Source organism: Bufo bufo (assembly GCF_905171765.1).
Source record: "Bufo bufo chromosome 4 unlocalized genomic scaffold, aBufBuf1.1 SUPER_4_unloc_1, whole genome shotgun sequence".
NCBI classification, from domain to species: domain Eukaryota; kingdom Metazoa; phylum Chordata; class Amphibia; order Anura; family Bufonidae; genus Bufo; species Bufo bufo.
Window position 1 is genome coordinate 514,820 of NW_024399991.1, and position 12,506 is coordinate 527,325.

At 40.1% G+C, this 12,506-nt stretch overlaps 2 pseudogenes; both read left to right on the plus strand.

Annotated features, from left to right (window-relative positions):
• LOC120982851 lies at positions 1-143 on the plus strand (annotated as a pseudogene).
• Positions 144-5,048: 4,905 nt separating this feature from the next.
• On the plus strand, positions 5,049-5,196 carry LOC120982850 (annotated as a pseudogene).
• Positions 5,197-12,506: the final 7,310 nt, after the last annotated feature.

Below are 12,506 nucleotides of genomic sequence, written 5' to 3' on the forward strand. Positions count from 1 at the left end.
TACACTTCTCGGCCTTTTGGCTAAGATCAAGTGTAGTATCGAGAGGTGCTGCCTTGGTCTTGGCCAGAGGTGCCCCGGGTACCCGGACCCTCGGCCTCAGGTGAGGGCTGTAGTTCATAGCTGCAGTCCGAGCCTGTGCTGCTATTGGGGGGACGGCTTAGTCCCGGGGCAACGAGGAGCGATCACCCATGTCACCGCACATAGCTGCGGGGGGCATTCTTTTGGACCTATAAGGAACCAGGAATTCGAGACCCTGAAAGAGGATTGGGACTTTCTGTTACTGCACATAGCTGTAGGAACAGTGAGGATTTACGTTGGAATTGGAGATCCAGGAAGAAAAAGTTTTTGAAGATGGAATTTGGACAGAAGAGAAACTGCTTACGTTTCGTTTGCAAGTTGGACACTCTGAAGAATTGGAATGAAGGATATGTATGTGAGCTATTGAAAAAGATTGGAAGAATTGGAAGAGAGGACATTTTTTGTATGCAAGGTAATACTAAGAAGAGATCGTTTGATGTTACTTTGGTGTCTGAGAAGAAATGTTTGGATTTTTTTGTTGGATGGAATGAAGTGACTGATGAGTACCCGGAATTGGAAGTGTTTGTTTCGTGTTTTGGTGTTTCAAAGAAATTAGTGATTGGAATGGAAGACCCTTTTGTAGAGATGGAAGAAATTAAAAGTTTTTTGGAAAAGTATGGACTAATTGTGAAGTTTGAGAAAAGATTTTTGAATGCGATGGGAATTTGGAATGGGAAAAGAAGGTTTTGGACTTGGGCAAAAAGTGGGAAAAAGGAGTTTATTGCAGGAAGGATAAGTATAAATGGAAAGAATGGATTTTGCTATTGGGAGACTGGGAAGAAGATGGATGAAGTTGAAAAGACTGAGAAGAAAGAGACTTGTAAAGAAGAAAATGAAGAAGAAGAACTTGTAATTAAAGGGAGAATGATTGAAAGAGGAAAAATTGTAAGTGAAGGAAAAGATGATTTGAAAAAAGTAAAGAAAATGACAAAGGAAAGGAAAAATACGCCATGTTATGTTAAAGAATGTGTTGGAGAAAATAGTGAGGGAAAGGAACAATGTGTGGAAAGAAAAGGAAATGAAGAAGTTAGAGAAGATTCTGTGTGGACTTGTGTTTGGGGACAAATGCAGGATATTGATAAAGGAAGTTTGGAAGATAAAGAAAAGAAAAAAGTTAAAATGAAGAAGTAAGAAGAGAAAGATATTTTGGTTTATGTAATGGAAAGACATTTAATGGTTTGTTTGTCTCTTATGTTTGTTTGTTATTATTTGTTTATTTTGTGTTAATTTGTAAATTACTTTTTAAAAAAAGGAAAATTAGGAAAATATAATTAAAAAGTAAAAAAAAAAACAGTTGTTACGGATGATGAAGCGCAAAACATAATTTGGTATAAATTCAAATATGTGGCGTCTTCTGACGCTATCAACTAAAAAAAAAAAATCTGTTTTTAGATTCAGAGCCCTGCTAGGATGTAGAGCAGAGAACCACATAGCAAGCCTAGGATGTATGGCTTGGGTTTCAAGGTTCTATCGCTAGGTGACCAAGGCCTCTGCTGGATCTAAGCCAGGGGCTGAGATGTTTGAAAGCCCGAGGTGCTGAAGTGCCCCAGGAGTGGTGACCCTGGGGTGCCTGAACTCACTGAGGGTGGGAGCTCACTGAGTGACGGCACTTTCTCACATTTTGAGCGCACAGTCGCACACACCTCTCTTTGCTTGGCTTCGGTCCAGAAAAGATGAGGAATTTTTATAATTCCGGACGAATGTCTGGGCCGTAATGGCACACATTCACTTATTTATTTTTTTATGTTACTGTGTGTTCAATTTCCACGTTTGTTTTGTCACTAGGATTTCTTGGGTACGGCTTGCAGTACTCTGTAGATTCAGAAAGTATCCCGTAGCGGTCATGTGTGACGTTGAAAAGATGTTCAACCAGTTTCATGTGAAGAATGAAGATAGAGACTTCCTGAGGTTTCTATGGTGGGAGGACGGAGATACAGATTCAGAGCCAGCAGAATACAGAATGAAAGTACACTTGTTTGGAGCAGCATCATCTCTAGGTTATGCCAATTATGGTATGAAGTACCTGGCCAATCAGAATGAAAAGGGTTGCCCATCAGCAGCACATTTTCTGAAGAGAAACTTTTATGTAGATGATGGTCTCATAAGTCTAGAGTCCACAGAATCTGCAATCAAACTAGTAAAAGAAAGCCAAGAGTTATGCGCAAGAGGAAACCTGCGCCTTCATAAATTCATCTCAAACAACAGAGAGGTACTGGAATCCATCAGTGACTTTGAACGTGCATCAACAATGAATAATGTAGATCTCAATTATGATCATCTTCCAGTTTAGAACGAACTTGGATTGGGAAGGAATGTAGAGAATTACAAGTTCGTCTTTGAAGTATCTATGGAAGAGAAAGTTGTAACTAGACGTACCATTCTTTCCGCAGCGGCTTCTATATATAATCCATTAGGATTCTTGGCCCCAGTGATCCTCAAAGCAAGATAAATACTGCAAGAATTATGCAGACAGAAGTTAGGATGGGATAAACCCATACCTGAAAATTTGACGCCAAGGTGGGAGAGACAAATAGGAGACTCAAAACTTGACAAAAAAGGAAAACGTCTCACTACTCCACTCAGGTTGGAACGTCCTATACAGAAGTTAGTTGTTCTACTTGAGAGTGATGAAAGACACTCGAGAGTTGAGAAAATGATGGAAAATTCCTCAAATTCATGTTTAAGTCCTACTACTGAGAACATAGAATTATAGGTAATTTTGGTGGGAGTGTAGCTGGCCAGCTAAGACCTGTCCTAGGTTAATAACATAGCTTATATTTTATACAGCTAGACCTGCCAATAACCTTAATACAGTTCCTATGTTTGTGTGTTAAAGACAAAAGCAGAATTATTTACAGTGACTTCATGTTTGGATGTTATATTTTGTGTCCACAGAAGCAGAAAAAGATAATTTGCCTTTAAGAGTCATTATATAATGTAAGGTAAGCTCAATGACACAGAAGACACAACAGAAAGCATAGAGTTAAACTGTTGTTGCTAAACAGGAGTCTTGACCAATCCTAGCTAGCCTCACACAGCCCAGGAGTTTTGACCTATCATAGCCAGCCTCACACACAGCTTGTGTGGGAAATTCCCCTAGCAGGAGCTGCTGAAAACATTATTAACCAGAGAGAGGAGCTGAACAGACATGCACTCTCCTAAGAGCTGTGTTTTATTGAAGCAAGAGGCCAAAATAGGTATTTAAAACAGTTATATAATATTCCTACTGTTAATATAGTGATTAGAACTGTATACTGAACTGGTTATATGTATGTTTACTTACAGTTCCACCAAACCACAAATTATAATTCCGTATTGCAATCCAAATTGCATACAATCCAAACAAATTGCATACAAATGCGAACTGCTCATACCAGATCATAAGCAAGTGTATAGAGCAAACTGCAAACCAAGTAGAGTAAGTGAACTATTAGTTAGACCTCGGATATACCTCTCAGAGAGATCATAAAGTGCTTAAATAACTTAAAGTGAGCGTACAGATACTCAAGAGAGAAATATATCCACCAGTTTATGATGAATGACAAGATTGTCATTCATCATCTTATGCATACCACCATTTTGTAATATATTTTCAACACGTGCATCAGTTTGCCTCAGTTCCGCCTCTATTCCGCTTTGGATTCGGACGAAAAAAAAGCTGCTTGCAGCCTTTTGGTGTCCATCTGACGGAACCTACCCAAACGGACCCGTTCCAGCACACAATGTAAGTCAATGGGGACGGAACAGTTTTCTATGACACAATCTGGCACAATAGAAAACGGATCCGTCCTCCATTGACTTTCAATGGTGTTCAAGACGGATCCGTTTTGGCTATGTTAAAGATAATAGAAACGGATCCGCACCAAACATTAGAATGAAAGTAGCCTTCTATTTTTCCAAAAAGAAGAATTGATTGTAGAGGCCATGGATTGTTCAGGCAGTTCATATCACAGATAATGGTCATGGGTGGAGCTATGCAAATTTCTATTTGGCTTTCCTGATACTACTTTGGAGGGAATGTTCCTCACACAAACAAATATCACTCATTGCTGCTGCTGTTGAGTGCAGGGCCGATCCCTGGGAGTCAGAGCGACCAATCTCTGATCACTTCTAAACCTACTCAATGCCAATGTGGGTCTGCAGCTTGACTCTCTGCTTCCCAACCAGGAAAAGATCTAGGACACGACCACTACCACGGAAGACTTACACAAGGGTCTAATTTTGATCTTTGCTAAGGAAGCTGGAGAAATCTACATAGCTCCACCCATTTGTACAGCTAATTAGAGAAATCTGCATAGCTTCATCAACCCAAATCTACTTGAAAGACCATGATTTCTGTTGATTAGCATGAAGGACTGCGTTGTGTCAGACATTGTTGTGTGATCAGGGAATACTGTATAATAAGACAATCCTCGTCTTGGCCTGATACTTCTAGGTCCTGATCAACTTTTAAGGATGTTCCTTAACCCAGTAAGAACATTCCTTTGAAGAACACTGAGGAACATTGCTTAGAAAGACCAAGAACTTTATGAAGAATTTCCTCCAAGAAGCTTCTCTCATCAAATAAAAAGTCTGTGTTGTGTGTCGTCTCCATGATATAAATGGTGATTGGGGAGAAGAGGTCAGAGGAGATGCTCTGTGTCTTTAGTAGTTTAGCTCTTTTGCTTTTTGTTTAAAAGCTTTTTAGCAAATGCTGAGAAGCCCCAGAAGCTTGTGAAAGAATAGAAAAATACACATATCAACAATATTGTGACTTATTGTTTATCATCTTTTTGTAAGTAGGCTGATTTCTTCTTATATGTTAGGAGAATGATGGATGTTTTCTATTGCGCTACAGGTTCAGATCTTGGTGGGTTTTTATTCTCTGTTCTACAGTTGCTTTATAGCATATTGGGTCTCCACTATGGAGCTGTAGGTTCAGGTCTCAGTGGGTGTTCCTTGTGTATTCTATATTTCAAGACTCTAATCTGTACGCTTCTCGGTCTTTTGGTTAAGATCAAGTGTAGTATCTGTTCTTATACTGTACTTCTTGGTCTTGCCAGAGTGTCTCTGGGTACCCGATTACTCGGCCTGGGAGGGGGTTGCTGGTTTATAGCCGGTACCTTACCTCCCTGCTGCTATTGGGGATAGGATTAGTCCCAGTGACTTCAGGACGGCGATCGACTTCAGGATGGGAGTGACCATTCGTTCTTCAGGGACCAGCGACTACCGGGTCAAAAATGGATTCCGAATTGACATTGCAGAGGAGAAGAGAGGAAAGTTTACCCTGGAATATCTTGTACACGAGGTACTGTTTAAATTTCTAAAAGTGAGTCGAGAGGATATTTTGTGCTTGCAAGACCCGAAAAAAGGAAGTTATACTCTAGTTTTAACTAGTTCACCTGCTTGTCACAATTTACTTCTCTACCTGAAAGGCTATGAAAATGACCCTGTTTTGGACGGTCTAACATTTACTTTGTTATATAATGACGATGTTCCCTTAGTGATTTATTTGCATAACCCGTATGTGCCATTTGAAAATATTTTCTTATTCCTGAGACAATACTGCGAAGAGATACATTTTTCTCATAAAGTATTGAACTCAGAGCGCCTCTGGACCGGGAAGTACAAATTCTATGTCAGATTTAAAGCTGATGTTTCATGTGCAGGCGGTATGAGGTATCCTCCTATGAATTTCTCAATCGGAAGAGATAATGGCTTTCTCTTCTTTCCCGGTAACCCGTTGTTCTGTCGAAGATGCAGAGTGTACGGGCATACGTTGGAAAGCTGTAGAGACCCTAAAGTAAGATGTACAAAGTGTAACAGAGAAGGTCATCTGTACAAGACTTGTACTTACTTGCCAGTGTGTAATGTATGTGGTCATGAGGGTCATGAGTTCAGAGAATGTGTGTTGAATGTGAAACACAAGCCAAAAGTGAAAACTTATGCTGAAGCAACAAGAGCAGAGGCTCCGGTCCCTGGGAGATACCAGAAGAATGTGGCTGGTGTTCTTCCTAAGGAAGGAGAAGGCGGAAAGGAGGATTTGGTGCAGGATGTGGCAGAGGAACGAGAAGAAAATGAAGGGATGGAAGTTTCTTTAGCTATGGCTGAATTATCTGAGGAGGTGGCAGGTCTCCAGGGTGAAGGGGAATTGGAGGAGTCTTTATCCAAGACCCCGGGGTTTCCTTGGGATAATACCCAAACAGGAGATGTTGACGGTGATCAAGATACTTCTAATAAGGAAACAAGGGCTGCTGATGTTGTTTTGGACATGTCCTTTAAAAGACCAAGGCTATCTCCTTTGAGTGAAGGAGAAAGTCCTAGAGAGGACAGGCAGTTTCCAAGTGCCGAAGTACCCAATAATATGTCTTTTTTAGACGATTCAAGCGTCTGAAGTTTCGGGTGCGACTTCCCCCTTCAAGGAGAGGAAGGCTGAAGAAAATTTGGGGTGTCGAAAATTATACCTTTAAAAAAATCCTATCATGGGGATCAAAGCTCTCTGTAATATCTTATCCTTGAATGTCCGCTTATTGAAATCAAAAGCGAGGAGAGTGTAAAGGGGGAATATTAATCACCAATATTTATGCATATATCGATAATTAATATTCATAAATGGGAGGAGCCATCTAGTGATAACTCCGCCCATTTATGCCTTCATATAACAATAACACAATATTTTCGCTATACTTTACACTGATCAACTATGCTAGCTGCATGCGCCTTACTAACTAACTATCGCCAATAACTACACGTTACACAGATAGTTACAAATATAACGGTATTTATTAACAATACACTACGCAAAACACTAACAATACACTACGCACGCAATACTAACAATACAGCACTATAATATACAATCCTAAACTACACTACACATTCCCAAATTCCACCCACAAACTATCTATACGATACACACATTCAATATTAACAGCCCACCCACCTAGTACTATATACTATCCCTATGGGGTACGCCGAGGGTTACACGGTGGCACTACAGGAGTGTATGTAGTCCACAGACACTAATACAGTAATAGGGGTGATATACAGTGGGGGTCATCAGGGGGGTGTAACTGAACCACAAATACAATCAGGGGCACAGGATCAGGGGTACAAACAAGGATACAATAAGTCAAGGGTTTGGGGGATCAGGGTGTCCAGTAACACGGCAAGGGTAAATCAGGGCCCAGGGTACACATCAGGGGCAAGGGTAATAAGGCAGGGCCCAAGGTGCACATCAGGGACACAAATATAGGGGTTACAGGACCAGGGGTGTGGGTTAACCAGGGGAGAGGTATAGCGGTCGGGCGTCAGGGGATATACTTAATACTTCCAGCGTTAGTAGGCCTTTTCCAGGCGGCCATCATGGAGCCGCTCTCTCCCATGTGTCTCTGAATCTAGTCTGGTTGCAAGAGGCCGCACCTATGCTCTGCTTGGGGCTTTATAGCCCAAAACCAGCCCCCCTCCTCCTTCCTCAGGCATGTGACATCATAGTGTCACTGTGACGTTTGCCTGCCTACAATCCCCAGAGTCCTCCCCCCCCCCCCAGTCCCAAAAATGCTGGGAGTAGGGGCATGGAGTTTTAGCCATGGGCAGAGGTGTGGAAAAACAGGTTTTTGATGTCTCTGGTTAGAAGGTCCCCTCACAAATGGTGCCAAAGAGTCTGATTGCTTTGGGCCTGAACAAAAGGGGTGCTAATCAGCTGTTATCCTACAGGCTATCAGCACAAGTTTTTCTCTAAACAACTCTGTTGATAACAGTTGGAATTGCATATATACATATATATATCCACAGATGCTTGGCACATCTATAAACACATACACATACAAAACCGGGGGTATGAATGGGCAGCAATAAGCCCACATACATACTGTCATGCTGACATAAATGTATATACATAGACACGTGTGCAAATACATACACACATATCTATATATACACACACCCTCGCATATATCTGGGGCATCACATACAGGGGACATGCATATGTCCCCACTTGCCATACAGGGCCAATATATATACGGTCATACAGGAAATATATACTAACTATAAGGGGACACATATAAGGGGGCACATATATACTAATATAAGGGGGATTATAAGGGGGCACAGCTTCCAGGGACCACATATTTCCCACAGGGGCCACCATGAGCCCCTGGGGATCACCATGGGCAGACGTGCGCAGATGCTGGGCACATCTGCGCACATCACCCCATGATGCGGTGGTTAATGTATGCATATATATACCATATATGCCCGCACGTGTTTGCAGGCATACATGGATATATATGCATACGTCTCAACCCTTCCTCTACAGAGAGCAACAATTTTAGATTTTTTTAAAAATCAAGTAGCGGATGTAATATGCTTACAAGAGTGTGGTATAAATGATGCTTTAAGTAAGGAGGAATGGATGTATGGTGAATCTGTATGGTCAGGGTCACATGAGAATTCAGGTGTAGGGATACTGTTAAAGAATAAAAATATGAGTATTGATTCTTATACAATAGTGGAAACTGGGAGATGTGTGATGGCGGTTATAAAATATAAGAAATGGTCGTTTAGGGTTATAAATGTGTATGCATCGACAAAAAAAGATGAGCGTGTGAAATTGCTGGATAAATTGAAAGTCTTTTTGGTAGGGAGAATGGAGACAATACTGCTAGGAGATTTTAACTGCGCTCTAGAAGGTGAAAAAAAGGATGTATCTGGTAATATGCTACTTAATCTAATGAAAGATTTTTCTTTTCTAGATGCATCTGAAAAAATGATGGGGAAGCCACCACCGTATACGTACAAATCCGAGGCAGGAAGTATAGTCTCTAGAATAGATTTTATCTTTTTATCCAAAAGTATTAAATGTGTTAAGTTCTGGCAGGAGGATGTGTTTTTCACAGATCATAGGAGTTTAAGGTGTTGTGTGGAAGGAGGGGTGGAAAATGTATATGGGAGAGGGTACTGGAAATTGAATGTTAGTCTGATGGATAATGAGAGAATAATGGAAGAGTTCAAAACGGAATATGTTAGATGGAAGAAGCGTAATAATGATTTTGTGAATGTTTTAAAATGGTGGGACTGGGTTAAAAGTAAAGTAAGAGTTTTTTTCAAGAGGTGGGGATGTAAGAAAGCAAGAATAATGAGAACGGAGTATAAAGAATTGGATATGAGGATTGAATGGTTGAAGAGGTTAAGAGGGCTAGGTGTAAGTGTGGAGGATTTATTGGTTAAAGCAAAAAAGGAAATGAAACCAATTATTGAGAAGAAAGGTAAAAATATTATTTTTCGGTCAAAAGTGAGAATGTTGGAAGAGAATGAGAAGTGTACGAGGTTTTTCTTTAAAAAGGTGTGTGGAAAAAAGGAAGATATGGATGAAATTATAAATGGAAAGGGGGAGTGTGTAAGTGGGAATGGGGTGATAAAAGAAGTAGAAGATTTTTATGTCAATTTATATTCCAAAAAATGGGTAGATAAAAGTTTAATGGAGGATGTGGTAAGAGGTTTGGAAGGGAAATTAGGTAAGGATGATGTTGAGAGTTCGGGTGTGGATATGACTTCGGATGAGATAAAAAAGAGTGTATTTGAGGCAAAGAGGAATAAAACGCCAGGGAAAGACGGGATTCCTGTGGAATTATGTATAAAGGCTTGGGAGTGGATAGGGGAGGATTTGAATGAAGTATGTAAATATATGTGGCAGGAAGGGGTGTTGTGTGAGTCAATGAAAGAAGGTGTGGTGGTTTTAATTTTTAAGAAAGGGAATAGGAAGAATGTGGAGAATTGGAGACAAATTACCTTACTGAATGCAGATTATAAGATTTATAGTAAATGTTTGGAGAAACGAATGCGGCAGTATGTTGGGAAGGTGATTGGTGAGGATCAGGTGTGTGCAATCCCAAAGAGAAGTATGACTGATAATTTGGTTTTGATAAGGGACGTAATTGAAGATTGTAAGAATAGAAAGCAGAAATGTATGGTGTTAACAGTGGACTTTGAGAAAGCGTTTGATCGAGTGTCGCATGAATATATGTTTAAAGTATTGAGTGGAATGGGATATCCTGAAACTTTTTTGAAATGTGTGAGGAGTTTGTATGATAATGTGTATAGTGAGGTTTTGGTGAATGGTTTTTTGAGTGGGAGAATAAATGTGAAGTCAGGAGTAAGGCAAGGTTGCCCGATGTCACCAGTATTATTTATAAGTGTGATTGAGGTATTGATGTGTTTGGTTAGGAAAGAAAAGATAATGAGAGGAATATTAATTCCAGGTAGTGGTGGTAAATATGTAAGTATTTTGGGGTATATGGATGATGTGGTGGTTATAAATGATAATTTGGCTGCGATGAGAAGAAGTAGTTTAATTTTGGATCTTTTTTGTGGAGCATCTGGGTTTAAAGTGAATTGGAGTAAATGTTTGTTTAAATGTTTTGGGGATAGACAAGTGGCTTTAGAGGGTGTGAAACGTGAGTCTGGTGCAATTAAAATTCTAGGTGTGTTATTTAATGATAATTTGAAAGGGGATGAAAGCTGGAATGAGTGTGGGGAGAAGATTGAAAGGAAGATCAATTTTTGGAGACTGCGTGAGCTAAGTTTAACTGGGAAAGTTCTGATTACAAAAACAGTAATCTTACTGGTGGTGTGGTTTGTGTTTGCAATTTTTCCACTTAATGTAATGAAAGTGAAAATGGTGGAGAAGTTGGTTTATACTTTCCTATGGGGTAGTAGAATGGAAAGATTGAAGAGAGAGCATGTTAATAAACTGAGAGAAAGAGGAGGATTGAATTTACCAAATTTTGAGTTGTTTTTAGGGTTGTCATATATTAAAAGTTTTGTGGTAATGAGTGAGAAAGGGAAAAAGTGTGCGTATATGGTCAGATATATGGCAGGAAGGATGATGTATGGGATGAATTGGAGGATAAGAGATGCAAGAGTGCCAGTAGCTTTTAAGTGTCCAGAATGGTATAAGATGATTGAAAAATTTATTAGGAAACATGATTTGTTAGCGATTGAGAGGGATGTTTTTAAAAACAAGAGGATGGTTATGAATGTGATAAGTAAGAAAGAAATTGTTTGTGATATTATAGGTTTGAGTTCAAATGAAACTGAAGAAGTATGGAAGAAATTTGCAGTTAAAGGAGCGTCTAATAGGCAAAAAGATATTGTATGGATGGGGTTACAAAATGTTTTGCCAGTAAGAGAGATTCAGAAAAAATGAGACCTGGTTAAAACGGAAATCTGTGCAAGAGAAGGGTGTGGATCAAATGAAAGCGTGAGACACTTGGTATGGGATTGTAAATATGCGCAACAGATTTGGAAAGGAATGGGGGGTATGATTAAAGAATTGACGGGGGTTAAGTATATGAGCTGGAAAGTGGCAATGTTTGGTGTTGGTGCAAGTGGTAAGCAAAATGTGAGGGTATTGTGGTTGTTAATGGTATGTGTGTGGGAAAGTTTATGGGATGTGAGGAATATTTTGGTGTTCAAGAGAGAATTGGTGTCAGTGAAAGACTGTATGAAGCTGATAATAGCAAGAGTGTACTTAATATATTGTTGGGAAAGAGAATACGGTGGTGGTGTAGATAGTGAGGGTATATGGAAGCACAAAAAGTGGAGGTTCTTGATAAAATCTTGATGTACACATATAAAGTTTTGGGAAAATTGAAAAAAAATAAAAATAAAAAAGAGCCACGATGATGAAGTATAAATAAGCTTGTTACCCTTTTGAGAGGGGAAGTGAAAGTATAACATGAGCTATTGATACTTACCTGAGTGGTAAAAAAAAAAAATATATATCAGTTTTTAGATTCAGAGCCCTGCTAGGATGTAGATCAGAGAACCCCATAGAAAGCCGAAGAAGTATGGCTTGGGTTTCAAGGTTCTATCGCTAGGTGACCAAGGCCTCTGCTGGATCTAAGCCAGGGGCTGAGATGTTTGAAAGCCCGAGGTGCAGAAGTGCCCCAGGAGTGGTGACCCTGGGAGCCTGAACTCACTGGGTGTGGGAGCCCACTAAGTGACAGCACTTTCTCACATTTTGAGCGCACAGTCGCACACACCTCTCTTTGCTCGGCTTCGGTCCAGAAAAGATGAGGAATTTTTATAATTCCGGACGAATGTCTGGGCCGTAATGGCACACATTCACTTATTTATTTTTTTATGTTACTGTGTGTTCAATTTACACGTTTGTTTTGTCACTAGGATTTCTTGGGTACGGCTTGCAGTACTCTGTAGATTCAGAAAGTATCCCGTAGCGGTCATGTGTGACGTTGAAAAGATGTTCAACCAGTTTCATGTGAAGAATGAAGATAGAGACTTCCTGAGGTTTCTATGGAGGGAGGACGGAGATACAGATTCAGAGCCAGCAGAATACAGAATGAAAGTACACTTGTTTGGAGCAGCATCATCACTAGGTTATGCCAATTATAGTATGAAGTACCTGGCCAATCAGAATGAAAAGGGTT